Source organism: Prionailurus bengalensis, chromosome C1 (genome assembly GCF_016509475.1).
Source record: "Prionailurus bengalensis isolate Pbe53 chromosome C1, Fcat_Pben_1.1_paternal_pri, whole genome shotgun sequence".
Taxonomy (NCBI): domain Eukaryota; kingdom Metazoa; phylum Chordata; class Mammalia; order Carnivora; family Felidae; genus Prionailurus; species Prionailurus bengalensis.
In genome coordinates this window covers 172,315,762-172,329,338 of record NC_057345.1, presented here as the reverse complement: position 1 = coordinate 172,329,338, position 13,577 = coordinate 172,315,762, and positions in this window count along the sequence as shown.

The window sequence follows — 13,577 nt, the reverse complement described above, 5'->3', positions numbered from 1 at the left end:
TCTTGGCTGTAATTATTTTTTAGATGTCAGTTCCAATATCACTTTTACAGGTAAACCCAAGTTAGTTTCCCCTGTTACGTGCTCTAAAGTCCCCTATGCGTTTTCTCCATTTAATTTCACTGTATTTTGTCAATATTTATCTGTCTCATGGCTTTATTAATGTCTTTCTGTATATAAGTTTCATGAGGAAGAATCTACTAAACTTATTATAAGCCCAGGGAAAAGCACAAGAATGACTCCTAACAAGCAATACAAATATATTTTTCAGTGAGAAATGAATAGATGAATGAGTGAATAGTCTCTAGGAATATATACACATAAATTAAGCATCACTTAAATATTCAGCATACTGTAAACTCTTAAATGAGCTAGATAAAAAGAGGCCAATAGGATATTAGTTAAGCTACTAGAAAAGTAGCTTTTAAATTTTTTCATGTGACCCACAATAAAAACATGTTATGTACTGATCATAGACATGTACACACGTACAAAAAGACACACACACATCCATGTACACAAAAACACAGAAACACATACAACATATAACCTAAAAAAGTTTCATAAAGCCATACAAAGGATCTTCATTAAATGAGATTTTCTTTCCTATCCCATCCTTTTCTGTTGCTCTGTTCAATTTTTTAAGTGATGGCAGGATATGCAAAATTGATTTCATGGCCCACTTACAGATTCAAACTACATCTTAAAAGTCATTGCTCTAGAGAAATGTAGAAAGCACCATGAAAGACTGATTTTGCCTAGATATTGAAGGATTTGAATGGGGCAAAAGAAGAGATGGGTACTTGAGAGAAAAGCAACAGTCATGATTTGGCTAGAGGAAAAGGACAATACTAACATGGCTAGAGACGTGTGCCCTTGTTCTAGTACGTAAACTTGGTAGATAAAATACACATATTTTGAGGGCACCTGAATGGCTCAGTCAGTTAACTGCCTGACTTTAGCTCAGGTCATGATCTCACAGGTTTGTGAGTTCAAGCTCCACATCAGGTTCTGGGCTGGCAGTGTGGAACCTACTTGAGATTCTTGCTCTTTCCTCTGTCTCTACCCCTCCCCAGCTTGTGCTTTGTCTCTCTCTCAAAACAAATAAATAAACTTTAAAAATACATATATACATACATACATACACACACACATATTTTGGTGCTATTTATTAAGATGAACATTATCTTTCACAAAAATGAGAGATATTATATCACCAGTGTAAAAATGATGAAAAGGATGTTTGAAAAAAATTGTCGTCTGGAAGTAATGACAATGGGGAATGGAAGATGGTTAGAGCTGCCGTTGATATGAGTTACTGACATTCTCACGATTAATGTAGAGACTACAGGGATGGGAGGAATAGTTACCAATAAAGCCCACGTTGATCAATCCAATAAGCCCAGTTATTTTCTCATTCACCTTTTCAGAACATTTTGACATATTTTACCACACCTTCCTTCTTTTTAAAACACTTTCTTCTATTGGTTTTTTGAATGATGCATTCTCCTGGTCGCCTTCCTATCTCACTGAATGCACCTTCTTAATTTTTCCTAATGATTTCTCCTTTTCTGCCTCTAAATGTCAGTCTATTTCTCTCCCCTAAGCCAGTTTATATTCTCTCTATACCACTATCCCTTGAGGATATCATACAGCCATACGGCTTAATATCTAAGTCAATAAATAACTCCTAAAGCTATATACCTTCAGCTCTGCCTGTATATTCATTCACACACTTGTATATTCATTGACATACTTGCATCTCCACTGAGATATCTAACAGGTATTTCAGCCTTAAAGTGGTCAAAATATAATACATATTCACCCTCAAACCTCACAATTTTTCCCTCTTGGTTTCCAGCATCACTATTCACTCAGTTATTCAATGCCAATCAGACATTTTCTTGGATTTTACTCTCCTTTACCGCCCCCCCCATTTCAATTATTAATGCATGGCAAGCCACTCCAAAACAACTTATCTATCAGTGTTCTGTACGTTAACTAGGCTGGGCAAAGTGCACTTGGGGTCTTTTATGTGATTACAGCCAGACAGCACCTGAGACCAGCGTTACCTAAAGACTTAACATCTCTGAATATCCAAATGGCTTCTTTACTGACATATTTGATGGTTTGGTGCTCTTTACTTTCTCTCTTGCTCACACCCCTCCCATCCTGCTCTTGGTCCTGTGAGTTTTCATTCTCTTCGAATACTTCATGCAGCAGCAGCTCAGTCATCTTACAGAATCGTGGTCTTATATGGAATCTGGCTTCCAAGAAGCAGAAAACCAAAGTCACCAGGCCAGTTAAGGGCTATGCTTAGAACTGTCACAGCATCAGTTCTGCCATATTCTCTAAATATAGGCAATCATGCGAAAAACCCAGATGTAAAGCAATAAAGATAGCCTCTAGTTCTTGATGGGGAAATGGCAAAAGAGCAGGTCAGATGTGATTTAATGTTGTGGCCATCTTTGAAGTACAACCTGTTACTTCCTATACTACACCTGGTCCTTAAGTGTTTTCTTTTTCCAAAATGTATCCATAATGAATTTAGACTCCATTTCCAGTACTAATGCCTAACCCCATACACAATATCTCAATGTAATAATCTCAAACTTGCATTAACTTTTGTCCCCCATAATTTATTCTCTGCATAATAAAGTTGCCAATATGATATACAAAGTTGTCTCTACTTATTTTATGGACTGAATTGTATATGCCTAAAGTTTATATTTTTTTATTTTTTTTAAATTTTATTTTAGAGAGAGAGCATGAGCATGAATGGGGGAAAGGAGAGAGGGAGACGGAGAGGGGAGTAGAAAAAAGAGAGAGAGAGAGAGAGAGAGAGAGAGAGAGAGAGAGAGAGAGAGAGAGAGAATCTTAAGCAGGCTCTACGCTGAGCATGGAGCCTGATGCAGGGCTTGATCCTATGACCTTGGGATCATGACCTGAGCCAAAAACAATAGTGGAACACTCAAATGACTGAGCCACCCAGGTGCCTCCAAGGTTTATATTTTAAATCCCTAAAACCCAATGTGATTATATTAGTAATAGGGCCTTTAAGAAGCAAATAAGGTTAAATGGGTTTATAAAAGTGGGGCCCTGATCCAATGCTATTAGTTTCCTCACAAGAAGGGAGGTAGAGACTTCTCCCTCTTCCCCATACCCTTCTTGCACATAGAGGAAAAACCATGAGGATAGAGCAAGGTGACCATCTACAAACAAGGAAGAGTTCTCACCAGAAACCCATTTGGCTAGATCCTTGATCTTGGACTTCTAGCCTCCAAAACTATAAGAAAATGTATTTCTGGGGTTGAAGCTACCCAGCTAATCACATTTTTTATGGCAAGCCAAACAGATACTTCCCATCTCTAGTTTCTCACCTTACATTCGCTTTTGAAGCTACTTCAATTTTTCCTTGATCACTCCGTTGAAGTGGGTTTCTTCAGTATCAGTAGTTATCAACTTACAAGGCTCTATTTTAAGGCTCAGTATTTGACACAATACTCATCATCAAAATCTTTCTTCAGTTAGCTTCCAGAGGACACATTCTGTGCATTTTTTTCTAACAAATTTGCTCACCTTCCTCAGTTTCTTTCACTTTTTCCTTTTGATCTGTCTTCTATGGAAGAGCATACCAAATCTTAGTCCTTGGATATCTTGTCATTTTATGCTACCCTACTTTGATGTTTATGTCTAGGCTCATCATGGAAAAATGACCATAAAAATAGCCTATCTCCTAAGGCTGTTATCAGTATTGATTATATATAAAATACTTAGAGAAGTATCTGGCATATTAAAATCCCTATATAAGTGTTAACTAACAATTTATTAATACATTATTATTTTAATACCATCTATATGCTGACAACTCCCCAATTTATGTTTCTCTGCTAGTATTCCCCTTTAGATTTCAGACTTCCAGATAAGCCTAATTGAAAGGCTACTTTAAATAGGATAATAGATGCTACATCCATAAAAGCAGGAGAGAGGGCAAAGTAAATAGACTTGGAATCAGAATAGTTACTATACCTGAAGTAGAAATTCTCTGTTAATTGTTTCTTTGTTCACAGCAAAGAAAAAAGAAGCACATCATCAGCAGATAGTGAGGGAAAAAAAGGACATGATGGAGATCAGAGGAATAAAAAGAAGTTATGAACTAGTCTTTTAGTAGAATAGGACAGGAGGCAGACTACAGCAACATAGTTTATTCCCTGGCACATTAAGGGATGATCTGAAGTCTATGGTCATTAATTTAATGTGAGTTTACACAGTATTATTACGTGAGTTTTCTCCAGCCATATTCAGCAGCAAGTTTTCAGGCCTGGAATAGGCAGATGGTCAGATTTAACCAGAGTTTAAGTTAAATCAAATAACATAGAAGGACAAACACATTGAAAGGTTGAGCAATGGAGTGTCCATAAAGTTGGATTGTGGAATCTAAGCTGATTGTCACTATAATCTTTGCCTCATTTAATGTCTTTGCCCTTGAATGCCACTTAATCTTAAAGTCATATTGCCACTGTTATTTCCCATTCACTGCACTAACCTGATTTTTTGCTCATCCTTTTATCTTTAATAGTTCAGAGTTACTTGTTTTTATTGAGTCTCTCACATACAAATTGTAGAATTCAGAGCAGTGGTGATAGTGGTGTGGTTTTTAAAACAGAAATATTTTTCTCCATCTAAAAGGAGTATTTTCTCAGGTGTGCTGTTTTGAAAGGGCACATTCACTCCAATGTTTATAGCAGCACTATTAACAATAGCCAAAGTATGGAAAGAACCAAAATGTCCATCCATTGATGAATGGATAAAGATGTGGTATGTGTGTGTGTGTGTGTGTGTGTATAGGTATGTATGTGTGTGTGTGTGTGTGTGTGTGTATACAGATATATATATTACTCAGCAATCAAAAATAATGAAATTTTGCCATTTCCAATAATATGGATGGAACTAGAGTATATTATGCTAAGTGAAGTTAGTCAGAGAAAGACAAACATCATATGACATCACCCATATGTGGAATTTAAGCACAAAACGGATGAACAGAAGGGAAGGAAAGCAAAAATAATATTAAAACAGGGAGAAGGATAAAACATAAGAGACTCTTGAATACAGAGGACAAACAGAGGGTTGCTGGAGGGGTTTTTGGGTAGGGGAATGAACTAAATGGGCAAGGGGCATTAAGGAGGACACTTGGGATGAGCACTAAGCATTATATGTAGGGAATGAATCACTGGATTCTACTCTTGAAATCATTATCGCACTATATGCTAACAAACTTTGAGATATATAACCATATATATGTTCATATATATATATATATATATATATATATATATATATATAAGTTTTCTCCATTGCTTATATAACTGTTGTGTTATCCTAACTTACAACCCTAACTTTAGTTTCATTTTTTTAATCTCTTCTGTGTGGGAATTTTTCTCAGTTTGCTACCAGTAGACAGCCCAGTTTGCGATATCAACATAGCTCTTTCAGATAATGTTCACATTCAATCAGACTCAGATTTAAGAAAAGTTTTGTTTTTTAGAACCTTACCCTACAAGATAATAGGTTCAATTGACATGGCAAGTAGTAAGAATCAGAGCCTGACTGGTACACTAAATAATTTTTCTGAAAGCTAACTGGGATAAATTTTTCTGAACCAGCACACTTACCTACCTCAGGAAGAGTTTTGGAAAAGATCTTCACTGTACTTAGCATACCCCCCATGACAAATGTAAATTCAGAGTGTGGCTGTCACAGAAATTTTATCCTTTATGGACTATGGCAGCAGTATACTTTTCAAAAGTATTTGCAACATCAACATTGTTCATATTAATTGTCCATGGCCTTTGTCTTCTGTTCCCGGTACTTTGAGCTTCCTTACCTAGTTTCTAATGCTAGTTTCCAATTCTAGAACTTTTAAAATTTTGTTTTCTATTAAAATAACTGTTGGCTATTTCAATGACTGAGTAGGAGGATAAAGTTAAGTGCATGGGCTCAGGCATTCATTATAAATTAGAAGATTAAAGACAGAGAAAATCAATGAACTCTGCAATGATTAGCCCAGGTGATTTGGAAAGTAGACAAATCACTGCCAGAAGGTTGACAGGGAGGGATATTTGGTGGAAGACACTTAGTTTTGTTTTGATGATTACAAGTTCTTTCTATAAAGTTTGCCTCTGAAATCAATACTATGAAGTCTATATATATCAGGTATCTCTTAATGGAGGGAGCTCTGTAATCAATCAAGCAGCTGTCCTAATAAAATGGCCATGTCTATGGCAAAAAAATGTAATAACATTATGAGCACTGTACTTTAAAAAAGCTAGTGATAGGGGCACCTGGGTGGTTCAGTCGGTTGAGCGTCCGACTTCGGCTTAAGTCATTATCTCGTGGTCTGTGAGTTCGAGCCCCGCGTCGGGTTCTGTGCTGACAGCTCAGAGCCTGGAGCCTGCTTCAGATTCTGTGTCTCCCTCTCTCTCTCTCTCTCTCTCTCTCTGCCCCCCCACCCCCCGGCTCATGCTCTGTGTCTCTCTGTCAAAAATAAATAAACATTAAAAATTTTTTTAAAAAAGCTAGTGGTATATTCACAGAGAAATGCCCCCAAAATCTAAAGACACAAAAGAAGGTGTCACTTAGAATCTGGAGAAGAAATATGTATGCACTTCAGGGTTTTAGGTCTGTTAATCATGTCTTTTAACATTAAAAGGTACTTTACTGCAATGATGTTAACTAAACAAATTACACATTTAAATGAATTGCATATTTTTTAAAGTTTACATATTTCAAAGAAAATGCAATTCTTTTGCAAAAAGGACTGCTACAAAATTCCATAAAACTCATGCAATCTACTTCTGAAGGCTTCATGGATATTTATTTACTTTGGTCTTAGTTTCAAACTATGATAGCTTTTCATAGCCTATGTAGAATATATTTTTCAAGGATCAAGAAGTTCAGCTAGAGAGAAATTTCTAGAGATTTTGGATAGGTATTCAAAAGATAGGTATTAATACAAATATTGACTTTATATTTTGTTGAACATCTAGATTTATTGTCCCTCAAGGCAAATATTGACCTTATCTTCCAGGTCAATAAATCTCTATGTTCACTGCAACAAAAGTCAATACCTGCATCATAACCATTTTCTCAGAAAATAACTACTTCTATTCATGCTGCAATGATCAGCGCTTAAAACCTAATGCTTATTAAAAGGAAAGAACACATGAATAAAAAAAATGTTAATTGGCAAATAAAGGCTTAGAATTTGTTGAGTGTACAAATACATAATCCTAAAATGAATCTAGGATGCCTAAGCTTTTATACCAAGAATTTGGATTTACAAATTATTTTTTCTGAGGAAAACAAGAACTGTTATGATCAGTAAATAGAAAGGGAAAGGGAAGAATTAAGCATGTGTCAAGAGTTTAGCTAAGCTGCTCCATGATATTGCTGCCTCGGCTTCCACTTGTTTGGCTAAGCAGCCTGTAGGAACCTTACGCTAACAGTAGTCCCTCATGCAAATACGTGCCCTGGGTAGCAGCCCAGAGAGTCTCAAGTAAATATAAGTTCTTGATATGACTTCCCGAAAAGCCCTTGTGATAAACAGCATCCCTGCCTCCCAGGGCCTTTCCTTTTTTGTAACATCATATACACCCCCCCAGAGCTTACCAAAACCCTGCTCTTTCTGAAGGTATCAGTGTGGCCTCAGCCCAAGAACACCGAAGTGTCCACAGATGGACCCTAAAAAGCAGGTGCCCCAAGTGTACAGTTCTGTCTGCTCCCTGCCTTGACCGCCCCATGCAGCTGCTCAACACTTGTCATGAACCTCCTCTAGTACTATGCATAATAAATTTCTCTATTTCAATTCCCTTGTTGTCTTTTGTTAAATCATCTGAAACCCAGGTGTTTTTTTGTTTTTTTTTTTAATGTTTATTTTTGAGAGAGACAAAGACAGAATGTGAGCAGGGGAGGGGCAGAGAGAGAGGGAGACAGAATCTCAAGCAGGCTCCAGCCCCTGAGCTGTCAGCACAGAGCCCCACATGGGGCTAGAACTCACCAACTGCTATATCATGACCTGAGCCAGTCACTTAACTGACTGAGCCACCCAGGTGTCCCTGAAAGCCAGGAGTTCTAGCTAACAAATATTAATAAAGTCACAACAGCGCATAATCTTATTTTCATAAATTTTTACCTTTTTTTTTCCTCTCAAATTATATATCTTTAGGTTTTTCCTAGCTATGTACTTTAAGAATAAGTTTCTGTTGTCTTAAGCTGTTGAGAATTTAGGAGTTAGTTACTTTAGCACAAACTTGCCTATGTTTATACAGTAAACAATAATGGATTAATTTAAGTAGTTCTCTACATTATAATGATCATTTACTTACTTTCCTATATCCAAGACAGTGAACAATCTTTGAGGGTAACTTTCTATAATTTACTGTGAACTCTTTCTGATTCCGAACTTTTGAAAGTAAGTAGATTATGTTCTAACCTGTGGAAAGTCAGAGCTATCTATCCTACACAAATATCTGTAGGAGTAATGGAGAACTTGGGGGTTGTCTTCTTTTTCAAGATCTTTTAAATGGTCAACGTGAGCAATAGACATCTCCTCTACAAGGAGATTACTAACACTATCTGATGAATGCTTATTGTGAGTTCTGAAGCTGTTATACCCAGTTCTCATTTCTACTTTCAAATAACAAAGGTAGTCCTACTCTCCCTCCAAGACATCAGCTGTGGATATAGGACACATGTCATTTTCAAGTGATGTACTCGGCCTTTTGTGAGATGGTGGGGCCAAAACTATGCAGTAGCCTCAATCACTGAGTATCAAGGAAAGCATTCTTGGAAAATTACCTAACCCTATGGTGGTCATGCACTAATAAGGGAAAAAAGGTATTATATTAAGCCACTTATATGGAGGGAGGGGTGACTTCTTATTACCATAACCTAAGCTATTTATACCTCTCTGCTATCTAGTGAAATGATCAAGGAATGTAGCTCCAAGCATAATTCTTAGCTTGTTTGCACTTACAGAATCAATACAATTGGGTTGCCTTTGATGTTGCTGACCCAAAATAATGAAGAAAAAAAAAAAAGAATACAGCCCACCTCATTTAGAAATACAAGAGTCATTTCTTTCCCCTTTCAATTTCTGCTACCTCATTACTAAATTCTTCTGCATCCATCTCTAAAAATCACCCTTCAACTTTTGCCTTTACCTGGCTTGGCCAAAGGCCCAAAGTTTTCAATTTGTGGTACTCATTAAAATTCCAAACATGATTTCTTCTGTCGCCTAATTAAACAACTTCCCCTTTTGAGTGTATTCAGCAATAATGCTGTCACTTTTCTATATACCCTACTGACTATAATTAATTATTACTTTATCTAGAACTTAGTGGACTATAATTCTTCAGGCCAATTTTATAAGAATTATAGTCTTGACAGAAACCTAATCTTGAAGAGATTACCTTGCACCATCATTATGAGTCTCTCTATGGCAGTATATAATCCTATCATTGAATGACAATGCCCATGGATCTTGGCACCCAGCTACATAAGTTAGTGGCAACAATATTGGAAATGGCAGTCCATTCACCTTTCAGGGTGACAGCACTAATATAGCTGCTTCTCTTCATTTGTGCTCTAGAGGCTAACTCAGGAGATGATACGATGATGAAAAATCTCGGAAGAGGAGTTTATCACAAAGCAAAGTCTCCCAATACAAGGCATTTTCTCTTTGCCAAACACTGATTTTTGTCTCATTAGATTGAAGCTTCCTAGGTAATTTTAGGGTGCTGAATGTGAAAAGCGGGGCATTCTGATTTTTATTATTCACTCATCCTTTTCATTTTCTATTGAAAATTATATTCTTATTTTTTTTAATGTTTATTTTTGAGAGACAGACAGATAGAACGTAAGTGGGGGAGGGACAAAGAGAGAGGGAGACACAGAACTTGAAGCAGGCTCCAGGCTCCAAGCTGACAACACAGAGCCCAACACAGGGCTCAAACTCACGAACCATAAGATTATGACCTGAGCAGAAGTCAGACACCCAACCGACTGAGCCACCCAGTGCCAAAAAATTATATTTAAAGTCTATTGAACATTAAAATTATTTTCAGTTACTTTGTTCTATCGCATTTGATATAGTTTTCTATGTTTATTTTCTAGACTTATTTTGCAGCATTTATTTCTTATTTAAAAAGTAGGGGTGCCTGAGTGGCTCAGTCAGTTGAGCATCCGACTTTGGCTCAGGTCATGATCTCACAGCTTGTGAGTTCGAGCCCCGTGTCAGGCTCTGTACTGACAGCTCAGAGCCTGGAGCCTGCTTCTGCTTCTGTGTCTCCCTCTCTCTCTGCCCCAACCCACTCTCATTCTGTCTCTGTCTCTCTCAAAAATAAACATTAAAATTTTTTTCTAAAAATAAAAATAAGGTAATTAAACAGTATCAAACTAATGAACATATTTCTCAGAACACTGAATTTGCCACCCCCGCCATCCAAGGAGAATAAACTAAACCACAATTCTTAACGAAAAAGTTATTGTTTGATTCCACAATCAGCTATTGCCTTTGTGTGTGTGTAGAACTGTGTATACATGCTACTTTCTAAATACAATCATTTAAATACCAAACATGTTCAAGAACAAGTGCCCTATACATAGATATAGGACTTAAAAATTACTTTATCCTGTTATTTTATTCTATTATTGCTTCCTGGATCAGTTAGTCCTCACTACACAGCAAACAGGTATTCTAATACACCCAAAATGACCTAGTAGAAAGCTGCTCATTTTTAAAGGAAATAAATAGTTTCTATTAAGCAAGTTGTTTAAGTTAATCAGGGGAAAATAAAAATGTGTAATGGTCTCAAATATCTTTCAAAGTACACAGACAGTGAGGTTAAATTTATTCCATTATGTTGATTTGGTTTATGTTTCTCCTCTAGTGTTTCCATGCAACGTTCAAACACAGATGATGTATACAAAAGATTCATAGGAACCTTTTCAGGTATACTGAACCTACACTTTTCCTCTACCCACAGTTGGAGACACTTGATCCCCAATCAGCTATGCCCCAGGCTTTAGATTTAGTTTGTAATAGATGATTCATCATTAAATCAACTGATGTTTCCAGTTCTATTTTAACCTCCCAGTATAAGAATACATCTGAACTCTAATAATTCAGTACCCATCTTATCGCCCAAAGAGTCTTATTTTAAACATCTGTCCAGCTTTCTACTTCTTCCCATATAAGGATCCTGCCTTGCTATTTGCAAAAACTCTTAAAACTAAGTATAACTACTGAATTCAAGTTCAACAGCAGGAAGAACAGTCTGCAGGCAAGCAATATCTATGTCACTTAAAACTAAATATTCCTAGAACATGTTTCCTTACCTGCCTACCTGCCCAGCTATCTCTTAGCATTTCTGTGTCATTCTTGATACTGAACAAATACCTAAACTGGGACCACGCACTCCAGGAATGAATCTTCAGTCAAAAGTTTAGACTTCTTCCCTATCCCTACATCTGACATTGGCCACCACTTCCTACTTCCAAGTACCAGCCCCACTCTAATGAGGATATGTCTTGCTACTTTCAGATTTAACCTGAACTATTATCTGCAAAATGTTATGCATCTTTCCAATAAGCTATTATCACTAATATTCTTTTGCTTTTTCTAAAGCCTTATTTTTCCTCCATATACCAGAGGTATATTTGACCTATTTATGGTATATAAAACAAGGGAATTTTAAGTATGAGACTTCTTATTCAAGCATCATGAATACCAATAATATTTCATAACCTTGAGCTCATTTTTACTATCATTTGGTATAAATATTTTTCTCAAGGAAATTTCTTGATTTCTGGCCTCAAAATATTTAAGCTTTTATCTCATCATAATTGTGTGGTATTTTGTAGAAAGCCCAGGTAATGATAACTGTATTGTGATGACCAAATACAAAATAAACTTTAATAATATTTTCTCCTTGTGATTCTAACAAGGAATAATTATCTCTAAGATTCACATTGTTTTAAAATGCAATGATAGAGACCTTTAAAACATGAAGAATATTTTTTCTGTAATGTCCTCTAAAACAAGAATAAAGGCGTTCTCTTGTTTTCATGTTTCCTTCATAGAACATCTTCATTTTGGTTCAAATGCATATGGAACTATAGTAAGCAACTATCAGGTAATGCTGTAGAATCTTATTTTTCATAAAATCATCAGAACTCATCCCAGGTTTTCAACAAATGCTGATTTCTCACCTTGAAAGCTAAGGTGAATGAAAGAGATAATTGCAATATTCATATACCCACTTATGATTTTCTGAAAAGTCAGGATGGTACTCAGAGAATGAAAAAGAGAATGTCTATCAACAGTATACTATTAAAAGTTATACGTAGAAAAAGAAAAACTAAATTCAAATACCTACAGACCTCAAATGGCCAAACAAATATGGTGTAACTTCATCCCCCCCCCAAAATATATCTAAAGATTCCTACATTTTCACTGTTTCAAGTCTAAAGGTTTTATAATGATATATACTTACTACCATTTACAATCACTTACCCTCATTAACATTTGGTTCCCTGAAACTGGCTATTAAACAATTCAGTGAGAGTTTGCTAATGGCAAGATTTCCATGAAAAATTAACATTTTCTGAGTATTTACTAAAAAACACCACCCTTTGCAAAAGAAAGATACAAACCTCACATGACACCAGCAACTGATTGATAGGGTTTTTACACAAAGGTACAAGAAGAAGAACAAGACAATGAGACGTATTCTCATTAAGAATAGATATGGTCAGCTGAAAGCTTTGAATTTTGATCTGAGGCAGGCTGAAGAGAACAAGACAAGAAAGATAATACTAGGAGTCATTCAGGCAGCAATGACAGCTAAAAATTTAAGAAATGATGGGTTCCTTAGGAGTTAGAAACTGAAAAGAGAAGATACAATGGCTGGATATCGACCCAGAAAAGTAGAGTCCAGGACATAAGGAAACACAGCATTTGAAGTTGGTGATGGTCAGAAAGCTTATGGACAATCTTAGCTCAAAATATTGCCACTGCATTTGATTATCAGGAGATATTGGAGACATTTAAGCTAATAGGTTCAATTGACTGATCTGATGGCATCCTGTATATCTCTAGTGTAATACTGATTTTATTTACAGATATATTATTTGTATATCCCCTATATTCCTACATACAGAGTATATACTATGTACTTCTAGCTGCATTTTTCTGCATTTTTGTATGCATGTTACAGTAAAAAAAAAAAGTGCACAAAACATGGGTTTCTATGCCATGGTGAACATTAAAATAAGCTCCAGGAAGAGATGTCAGAGAAAAGGAAGATACAATCCCTATCTTAGTGATGACTTTCTAACCTAGAACTATCAAGTTCCCTCTGAGAATAACATCAAAGTTATATAACTGGTACCTTAAAAAGACCAAAATATTACAGTTAATTATTTGAAATATTTCTTTAAAATAGTTAAGTTCAGACAAAATCATATAGTATGTGCTGATAAACACATACAAAGTTAGAAAATTAAATTGGAAATCA